This window comes from Quercus suber, unplaced genomic scaffold (genome assembly GCF_002906115.3).
Source record: "Quercus suber isolate HL8 unplaced genomic scaffold, Cork oak 2.0 scaffold_261, whole genome shotgun sequence".
Classification (NCBI taxonomy): domain Eukaryota; kingdom Viridiplantae; phylum Streptophyta; class Magnoliopsida; order Fagales; family Fagaceae; genus Quercus; species Quercus suber.
In genome coordinates, this window is record NW_027069717.1 from 821,522 (window position 1) to 832,837 (window position 11,316).

The following is an 11,316-nucleotide window of genomic DNA, read 5'->3' on the forward strand; positions in this document are numbered from 1 at the left end:
TTAGAAATAATATGTACAGACGATACTTACTTCGTCGAGTGGTCTCCTCGTGACTTAAATTTTCAGGGGTAGGTTCTGGGCCAAGTCCCCACGTAGCCAAACTACTGAAAGTGACTAAGTCGTGGAAAGTCCTTCTAGGGAAGGCACGTACTTGGTCAATACGATCCAAATAAAACTTGTCCAAACGTGGACGAGTAACAGCTGCACCAATAAAAGAAAGGTGGTTAGACGATTGATAGTTGGGAAAAAGTGTAAGAAAGTGAAGTAACATGGAAAGAAAACATACCCTCAGGACGAAGACGACCTATGGGGCTGGTAAAAGGAGGGAAGGGGGCATTACTAACTTCTGTTGGGTCCCTAGCCCAGTTTCCACAAATGACAAAAAATTCTTGTTTCCAGAGCCTATCAGACGAGCTACGGCCCTTTATTAAACTATACTGAGAGCCTCTGGACGAGAACTGGTAAAAACCAGCTGATTGTTTTATTTCGGAGGGCTTATAACAGTAAAGGAACTCGTCCACTGTTATAGGACGATCCCCTTCCAGTGCCTCACGCCATAACACTTGCATGGCAACTATCGTCCTCCAACCGTTGGGATTAAGCTGGTTAGGACCAATACCTAGCCTATGAAGAAGACTTCTACAAAATGAATTTAGGGGAAACCTAAAACCAGCTAGAAGATAAGACGAGTATACCCCCAGACCAGAAGAAGGTGAACAACACCACTCTCCTTCCCTGGGTAGACGAGTTCCAAATTCGATAGGAATTTGGTATCTATCTACTAATGTTCTTAACTTAGGAGCGTCTAAGAGGGACACTACCTAAGGTGCACAGCTATATATAATATTTTCCTCTTCCTCCTCCTCGTCCTGAGAAGGGCTGGGTGGCGCTCTGGACGAGCTAGTCCCAGTTCCAGAGGCCATCCTGCGTTGCATTTCCTGAAATTCTTCTAAGGAAACGCCAGGGACCCCGGACGAGTACTGCTCGTCCGAGGAACTACTACTAAAGCTAGTGCTACCCTCACCACTCTCGTAACTTCCAGACGAGACGTCCTGATATTCGTCTATCTCTCTCTCCATGCTACTAGACGAAGACATAACTAAAATAAAGATCAAAACGAAAACCTAAAGGAAGAGGAAGTACCTGAGAACTAAGACGAATGCTAGACGAGAGTCTCGGACGAGATAGCTGAAGGAAGTTTTTGAGAAAGGTGAGGGGGCAAGAAAGAGAATATACCCATTTATAGGGCCCAGGAGTAGGGTCAGCGAAGCGACACCATCCACTAAGAGAACGACACGTGGCAATCGCGTGGAAAAACGTAATCGATTTAATTCCTCCACGAGTTAAACCGTGACACGTGGCTGTACAGAAGGGATAAAATCCCAATAATATCCCTGGACGATACCCTGGACAAGGGGGCAACTGATGGGATAGCGAAAAATGGCACCTGTGGTTCGTCCAGAGGGGTCGTCCATGACGTGCAGTTTGCCAAGCAACTAGGCCATCTCCTATTCGTCCAGACCTCTCTTCCCTGAGAGGTCGACCAATTGGGTAGATCCCGTAATCAAGTCAAAAGGGTCGTCCACGGATGAATCGCATGGACGACCAAAGAACAGCATGACAAAGGGTCGTCCATAAGCATTGCACATGGACGACCACACGATACTTAGCAAATTCTGAAGCGGTTAATCAACCCGTGTTTATCGCCGTCAATTTCTCCCAAGTATGTAACTTCCAGCAGCGGTTATGACCGTTGAAGAAGTTACGTCCGGATTCCACAAATCTGGGGGAAGTTATTGAACCAATAACCGCCCTAAAGTACCCTATATAAGGACCGGTCCGAACTATGTAAAGGTATGATATTCTGAGATCCTTACATACAATACAGTTAGAATTCTATACGAAGGAAGACACTAACTTCACCATCAGAGGATATTGGACCGGTCCACCCCGGTCATCCTTTGATTCCTTTCTTCTTTTACAGGCCTCTGCAAACGTTGTAGCCCACCGAAGCCGAAGTGTTCAACTAAACTGATTTTATCCAACATCAATTGGCATCTCACACAGTGGTTGTAAAGCTGCATTCCTGCCCAAAATAGTGAGACTACTACCATTGAATTCCCAATTGTGAAAACAAAGTTCATGGCCATAAGTAGGCTTAGTTCTTTTTGCCCAACGGACCCATATAGACCTTGAGCTCGACCCACAAGCATGGAGGTGGGTTCAAGCCCTTCTGTTAATAGGTCATCAAAGATGTTGAGTAGTCCAAACCCATGAAGCACGAGTGTGTTTCCGAATTTGGATTCAAGTGCTCGTGCAGGTGCAGGACTCGTCAATTTTTGAAAAAGTAAGGTGCGGGTGCGGCGATTAAAAAATTATTTAAAATAATTTTATTTATACTTTCTATATATTTTTACTATTAAAATATTCTTAAAAAACACATTATATGTCCTTGGTTCACAAAACAAAAAAAGAAGAAGGCAAGAAACACAAAACAAAACACAAAAGAAGCAACAAATATTCCAAAAAAAATTGAGGAAGGATAGATTTAGGATGTTTGGGCCTCATTCAAAGCCGATTTCGGCTGTTTTGGCATGATTCAAGGCCGATTTCGGCCGTTTCGCCGGCCGATACGATACGATTCGGCCGCCGGCCGATACGATACGATTCGGCTTATACAACTTGATTCTGGCCGAATCAGCTCGGTTCGGCGGGAATCGGCTTGAATCGGCGTGAGTTGAAGCCCAGTTGGTGCAAATTTGTAATAATAATAATAATAATAATAATAAAATTATTAAAAAAAAAAACTCAAACGCCTTACCAACGCATGGGCAGTGGCATCGCTCGCGCGTTGCCGTGTTGGATGCGGGTGTGGCGCCCATTTTGTCACGTTCGTGCATCATAGGTCCAAACAAGGAGGGTGATTTCTTAGTCATTGATGCTTCAACTACTTCCACTGCACTTGGGTTTTTGCGTGATAGTGTGTCATGAAAGTAAAAATGGAGCGTAGAGACTTTCTCTTTGGCATGATGCAGCTTTTGGATCCATTCATCTACTTCCTTGGTGCTGTGCACCAATTGTATGGCAATGCCTATTGAGAAAAGCAATAGAACTAGAGCTAGCTTTGTCATTCTCTTTTTCTCTTTCACTCACACAATAAAAGTTAGAGGTACGGAGGCTCTTTATAGTGGAAGATATATGTGTGTCTATATATATATATATATATATATATATAGAGAGAGAGAGAGAGAGAGAGAGAGGAGAGAGAGAGAGAGAGAGAGAGAGAGAGAGAGAGAGAGGTTCAAGTTACACCTGGTGTAACTTGACAAGAGTTACACCATTTGTAAACTGTAGATTTGTAATTGATTTAATGGTTAAAAAAACAGCATTAAATGCTAATTAACTTATATCTCCTCATTCACTTAATTAATAGCAATTTTGTTTCACTCTCCTTATTTATTATTTAAACCTTTTACATATATTCTTTTCTTGCCAATGACTTTACAAATATATTATGTGTTTTGTTTCCAGTTTCAATTTGAAGGTATAGAGGATAGGCAAGGAATCTGGGACTTGATTATTCTGTGGTATTGTGCCATTGATAATCATATCGTGAGGTTTCCTCAACCTCCACGAGATGCAAGGCAATTAGGAAAATCTTATTCGGAAAATCCTGATTGAAAACCATAAAATTTAATATCTTAAGACACTTAATACAGTAGAGAAAGCTTTCATTTTTTTGCTCATTTTAGGCAATAAAGTAGTTCAATGCTGAATTATCTCTTTTCATTCGAGGCCAATTATCCCAGCCAACTAACACTTCCAGTTCAGTGATATATTGTTCTATTACCTCATAATTACAATCTTATTCTTCCTTTAAATTTGTTCTTTGTAATAATGGTTTTTGAGCTCTTTAAAACTTACCTGTTCAACTTTTTGACACGAGACCAAAAATTATCAGTAATCATGTTCATAAGGACTTAGACAAAGGACGAGGATCCAGGTAACATAGTGATATAGTTTGATGCAACTCTTCATTGGTAATCTAAGTACATAAGTGTTGTAGTAGTGCCTTTCCCACACAGTTGTAGATTTTAAGCAACCTGCTTTTAATCAAAAGGAACTATGTACTTTATTCTTCATTTGTTGTAATTACTTCTTCTTCTTTGTTTCCTTCATTTATTTAAAACCTCATTAAACAACACTTAGCCATTTATTTATTTTTAAGGAGACATGATATATATTCACAATTGATAAGACTATAAGAGTATGACTGGCTTAAAAGAAGAAAAAAAAAAAAGTGGTCTCAACCAAAAAATATATATATATATATATATATTGCAAATATATTTGTAAAGTCATTGGCAAAAAAATGAATATATGTAAAAGGTTTTAAATAATAAATAAGGAGAGAAAAACAAATTTACTTTTGGAGAAGCAGATACATTTTCTCCATTTTAACCTTTATGAACACACTGCACAAGAATCTGGACCCAAGAATATTGATTGAAACGTGTCAGATAGCAGAAGCATAATAATTGGTATTAAAAAAAATTAACGTTTAGCACACAGTAGTTTTTATATTACATATTGTTATTGGAATGATAATATTTTTACTTAGTTTGTTACTAAATATCTTTAATATGAATCAAGATGTCAAAAGAGTTGTGCTCCGCTACAATTATTGGTGTCAAAAATCAAATCCGACATGCTGATTATATCAGTTTATTCTTCAATCTTAGAATCAAATCAAATTACAATATATATTCATTCTCAAAAAAGAAAAAAAAATTAGAATATATATTTCTTTTTGTTTTCCCAAATATAAATACAATATATTTTTTTTCTTCATCCTTATGGTTTGACCAAAAAGTCACGATTTTTATTTTCCACCTATATGGCTATATGGCCGGACAAACTTTTGGCGGTTAAAATAAATGCAAAAGAGTTAGACCAATGTGCAGAGTGCAATAATGCTTCGGGCTACCATTAATAATTTTTTGAGGAATATGCGTGGCTAATTGTACTGTCAATGTCATCGAGAAACAGCTCAAACAAAAAACAAGTCTACCAAGACACCAACCAAACCAGGTGATGAGCATGGTTTTCAGACCCGGACCGTTTATTGAACCATAAAAGGGAGAGGTTCAAGGTTTTTGAGGTCGAACCGAGGTCAAATCGGAGTAGAACCGTGATGACGTCATAATTAATTTAATAATTATTTTAAATATATATAAAAATATTAAATTAATAAAAAATAGAAAAATTAACTAAAATAGTCCAAAATAAATATAGATAGTATTTTTTATAACACAACTTTCATAATACAAATAAAAATTATTAAATTCTAAAAAAATATAAATAACTATTGAGTTTCTAAATTATTTTTAAGCCATGACAAAGCACACTTTAGTACTCAATAACTTTTATTATATGAAACCTAATAAAATAGTGAAGAGAAAATTCATTGCCAAGCCCATTTGACTGCCGGCCATTTTTTTTGTTCCAAGCCCGTTTGAATAGTCACTATCACCATTTATTATGAATTAAAAAAAAAAATCAAAATCAAAAGCTATTTCTGAAGAATGATGTCCATGCATTTAAAAATGGTAAAAGTTAAACAAATAACAAAACCAAGAAAGAAGTGCTTGACAGCAAGCAAGTATTTATGTGAGTAGTTGACACTTGACACGCACAGCAAAGAAGAAATCTCCGGAAACAGTGAAGAAGTCTACAACATTTTTAGCAATATTTTTACAACAAAATTCATATAAAAAAGTCGTTATTAATTATAATTTGAACCTATTATTGAAATTAATTTTTTACTCATCGATATTAACTAATAACAATCTATTACTTAAAATTTATTGTGAAATATTGTAAAATTATTATAGTAACATTTAATTGTGATTTTTTTATTCTTTTTATTATTATTTCCTTCTTTGCTGGCATCCATACGTTTCCTTTCCTTTTCTTTTCCTTTTTTTCTCTTGTTTTTTCTCCTCCACCCACGTATCCCCATCCCATCCCTACTCTTCTCATCTTGTTTTTATTTTGTCTAGACTCTTCCTTCTCCACGCAGAGTGTCCTCTGCTTTTATTTTTCTTTCTTTATCTCTAGCTCTCCGTTTCTCATTCTTTCTCTCATACTCTCACCCTGTCACTGTCACACACACATTACCAGTGAAGAACAAAGCTAGAATTTAAAGCTTGCTTCGCCCAAGAGAAGAGTTTCTGAAGAGAGGGAGCTGCGTGATGTGCTATGTTTCTCTGGAGATGGCAGTGGTAGACATGATGTACTTTTTTTTTTTTTTTCTTTTGAGAGGGAGTTGTGTTTCTGTGTTTCTCTGGAGAGGGAGTTGTGTTTCTTTTTCTTTTGTTTTTCTGTGTTTTTTTTTTTTTTTTTTTCTTCTTCTTCAAGGTTCAGATTCAAACGGAACCGTGAAAAACGGTTTGATTACGGTTCTCAAAACCGTGCGGTTGAACCGCGGTTCAAACGGTTTCTTGCTTTTTGGACATAGACCGGTTCTGGAGCCTAAAAGAACCGTGATTGTGAGAGGTTCACGGTTTTTCCGGTCGGACCGTACGGTCTGGTCCGGGTTTCAAAACCATGGTGATGAGTACTAAAATTACATGCTCGTCAATGTAATGGACAAATATTAAATCTACAGGCTCATCTATATAGATGACGAGCATCCAATCCACAAGACCGTCCATGAGAAGATGACTACACAACATTAATGGCATAGTTATAATTGGTTTTGTAACCAACGAGCTCCAATGGTCAGAAAGGCCAACTATGAGCCAGTTAAACCTCCATTTAAGCTCAAGCAAAAGTTACTCAAAACAGCCAAGAGAGACATTAAGAGGCTGCCATCAGTTACACTCATAATAAGCCTCCTAATAGTTGTACTAGGACTATAAATAAGCCACCAAGTATCAGGAGAAAGATACACAAATTTAAATAGACAGAATTACATTTTGATTCTTTGAGAGATATTGATCTTATTGACTTAATCATCAAAGAACTGTTAGCTTACGCCACTCTATCTTTTTCTCTCATCTTTGCAAGGAACATTACCTCATCCAAGCTTAGACAAGGCCATTGACTAACAACCGTTTTTGGCTTCATCACTGGGTTCAAATGAAGAAGGCTTCCTAATCTTAGTAGCTTGCTCGAAGCCATATGCAATTTCAATCAACTTTGGCTTTGAACCTTTTAGTCTCCCAGAATAAATACCAATTGGAACCCTTTTACTATCATATCTTGCAGGACACTAATTCCAGGGCAGCCCCCAATTGCAATGGCAGAAGTAACACTAACATCTAAAAGTCTGAAAATTAAGAGGCTGAAAATTAGATTTGGTTTTTGGTTTTTGTTTTATATTAGGAAACTAAATAATAAAAGGCTGAAAATTAGATTTGAATTAAATAGGTTTAGATATGGCAAATTTTTATTGGTGAAGCATGAAGTGGATTGGGAAAGATGGGACAAAATATTTGGACTCATAGCCGGACTGACTTTTATTTAAGCTAATTATTTTTTGAGAACAAGACAGAACTTCATAAAATTAAAAAATAATAGCTAAATCAGCCTTACCTTTAAGTACAAAAATAAACTACGGTGGAAGGTGGAAGGGTTAACAGGTTTTTCCCATATTCAAGTAAATCTTTTGTGATTCTCACAAAAAAAAAAAAAAAAAAAAAAAAAAAAAAAAAAAGTAAATCTTTTAAACCCAAAGGGGCCGAGCCTCCCTAGCGCAAAAGAAATTATTTTTATTGGGTATATTTAGACTTTTTTTTAGGGTTGCCCCTTCTCTTCTAAAACCTTAGTCCTCTCCCGAAAAAGCCCACACGGCCCAACCCAAAATAATTAAAAGCCCTATTCAAAATTTTCCCAAGGTCGGTTACAACTTAACCTAATTCAGGAAAAAAATAATAATAAGGCTGCGTTTGAATTGGGCGTAAACCATTTTAGGAAATCGTTTTCCACATTTTCCGCGTGTTTGGCTGTTAAGGAAAATAGAATTTTCCGGAAAATCACTTCCAATTTTCCCTTAGGGTCCGTTTGTTTTGGTGGTAAACGATTTTAGGAAATCATTTTCCATAAGACCCGCGTGTTTGGCAACTACGAAAAATAGAATTTTCGGAAAAATATGTTTCATTTGACCATAATTTACTCCTTTGACCCGGAAATGGTTTTACACTCTCATTTTCACTTCAAACCATTTTCGGGTCACGCACAAAAGAGAGAGCCAGAGAAAGAAGAGAACTCGCCGAGAAAGAAGAGAGCCAGAGAAAGAAGAGAGCTCACCTCGCTGAGAAACACTGTTCCAGCCACTCACACCGAGAAACCCAGAGAGCTCAGCCTTCGCACTGTGCCTCCGATCCAGCCACTCACACCGAGAAAGAAGAGAGGCAGAGAAACAAACGGACTCATCTCACCTCAACCACCGATCCAGCCACTCACATTGAGAAAGAAGAGAGCTCAGCCTTCGCACAACCACCGATCCAGCCACCACACCGATCCAGCTCACTCCGGGTCACGCCGAGCTCAGCCACCACACCGATCCAGCACAAACGCAGACCCACGGTGAGTTTTCCTTCTTCGGTTCACCGTGCCTCCGATCCATATCCCCTCACAACCCATCCTCCCGACCCACCGCTCAGATCCGATCGCATTATATATATATATATATATATTTATTTATTTATTTATATATTTATTTATTTATCTATATAATTATTTATTTTTTTTATTTAATTTTTTTAATTATCCATTTTTTATTTAAACTGTGTATTATTGATGATTGGGTTTAGGGTGATGAATGTTTTTGTTGTGCTTTTGGTTAGAATTTGGCTAGTTGGGTTACCATATAAAATTTTGGAGCTTGACCCATGATTGGTTGTTGCTGTGATTTTTTTTTAGAATTTGGCTAGTTGGGTTATGTGCAGAACTTTTGCTGTGATTTTTTTGAATTTGGCTAGTTGGGTTATGTGTAGAAATTTTGGAGCTTGACCCATGATTGGTTTTTTTTTTTTTTAGAATTTGGCTAGTTGGGTTTGTGTAAAATTTGGCTAGTTGGGTTTTGTGTATTCAGTTTTGGAGCTTGATATGTATACTTTGATGTAGCAAATATTATGTAGTTGTCTATTGGGTTATGTATACTTTCAAGCTTGAGATATGACTAAATTATATGATTTTTTTCAGCATTTGGTGTTATTATTTTCTTGCAGTAGAATATGTGTGTGTTTAAACCTTAATTGAAGGTGCATTGGGTATATAGGTGATTGTAAATAGAATGCAATGTGATGGTATTGTGATGATATCAATGTGCAGTTATCAATGTGATGGTATTGTGATGGTGTAAATATTGATGCTATGTGATGGTATTGTGATGATATCAAGAGGGCGTACACCTTCTAATGCTGATGATAGTGTGCTGACTGATCTGCTGATCAGCTAAAGGAAATAGTTGTGGCTCTGAAAGAAATCAACCGGGGCCCAGTGGATTACACAGCTCTTTACAATGAGGTCATGGCTATGATGGCGGATGGGTATAGTGAAGACATGCTTGCAACTGCGTTTGACCATCTTTGTGAAAATGAGAAGGCAGCACGGGGATTTTTAGCCAAGAATGCTAGGCTGAGAAAGCTATGGTTGGATGGTTTTTTGTTCGCACAACTTTGACTTGTCTGTTTCATGTTGATTGTGACGGTAGCTTTAGGAATTAACTTTTGTTGTAGTATTAGTATTGACCTGCCATTTGTATTAAATATGTAGTCTTTTGTATTATTGGGACGATACAATTGCCCAAATTATGTATTTGTATTGTTCAGATACCACGAGTACGTATCATTTTTGTACACCATGGAGGTGTAATGCCAATGGTGAACGATTGATGTGGCTGTTTTTATAAAAATATTATGGGTATATTTAAATGATTATTTTTGATGTTGAAGTGAATGATTATTTTTGTACTGTTACAAATATGTCTAGGCAATGCAGGTGTTTGAATTTGGATGATTATTTTTGATGTTGAAGTGGATGATTAATTTTGTACTGTTACAGGTTTGTCTAGGTAATGTAGGTGTAGGAATTTGTAAGGCATTTCATATTTTCCGTAAAATGATCCACAAACCAAATATGGGAATTGATTTTCCGTAAAAAACGTCCTACATTTTTCGTAAAATGTTTGACCGAACCAAACATGAGAATTGATTTTCCGAAAAACAGAAAGCATTTTTCGTAAAATGTTTGAACAAACCAAACACTGGAATTGATTTTCCGTAAAACAAATTCCGAGACAGCCAAACAACCTGAAAGCATTTTCATTTTCCGGAAAATAGCATTTCCGAAAAATATTTTACGCGAACCAAACGGACCTAAATAGTAAAATAAGCTGGCTTTTTAAGCCATGCCAAACGCAACCATAATAATTTTTTTTTTTTGCTTTAACGTGGAACTGCTGCTGACTGCTGGTTGAGACTAATGACTTGTCCAATCAAATTTGGTCTAATGATTTAACGAAAGAAAGAGTTATGTCCGCAATATTTTCACAATGTCTGCAATATTTTCATAATAAATTTTAGATTAAGTTGTTATGGATTTTAATTTAAACTTACAATTGAAATTACATTTTTCTCACAAGTAGCAGCAAGTAACAATGTACTACCATTTAAGATTTATTCAATAGAGATAATGAGATAATGAAGTGGCTTTAATTATTTGGGTGGGGAAGTGACATGGCTGTAATTAAACCATGTGGCATTGCCACATAAGTGACGTGTACCATTGTGTGCACTTTCTTGTGCACAAAGTCACACTATGTGCGTAATATGTGCACTAACATCTCTTTTTTTAAAATGTATGTGTATATATATATACTAGTCGCTAACCCGTGCGATGCACGGGAAAACTATTTTGTATAAAGATGAAACATTAAATTACTTAATGAAAAATAGAAATCAAACTTAAGTTTAAAATAAAATGAAGAATTAAATCTTAAATATCCTCAACTATCCATACAATGTATGAAACAAAAAATCTTAAGGCAGTTATTCATTGCCTTACCATATACTATCGTGTATGTACTACAATGACCAATCACCACTTACCAAGAGATGCAAATAAAACATTTGCTTTGACTTCATCATCGAATTGCAGAAAAAGAGCAGCACAGTAGGAACACACTATAGAATCTAAATAATGCCCAGCCAAGCGATAAACCGTTAGAGACAAAAGGGCTTAATATCATATAATATATTATAAGCCAACTGTATTTCAAAACCAAACAATGCAGCGCAGGCACAATAC

At 36.7% G+C, this 11,316-nt stretch overlaps 1 pseudogene; it reads right to left on the reverse strand.

Moving 5' to 3' along the window:
- LOC136070810 (dirigent protein 23-like) overlaps positions 1-3,131 on the reverse strand; it is a 10,458-nt pseudogene extending 7,327 nt beyond the window's left edge.
- Between the last annotated feature and the right edge of the window lie 8,185 nt (positions 3,132-11,316).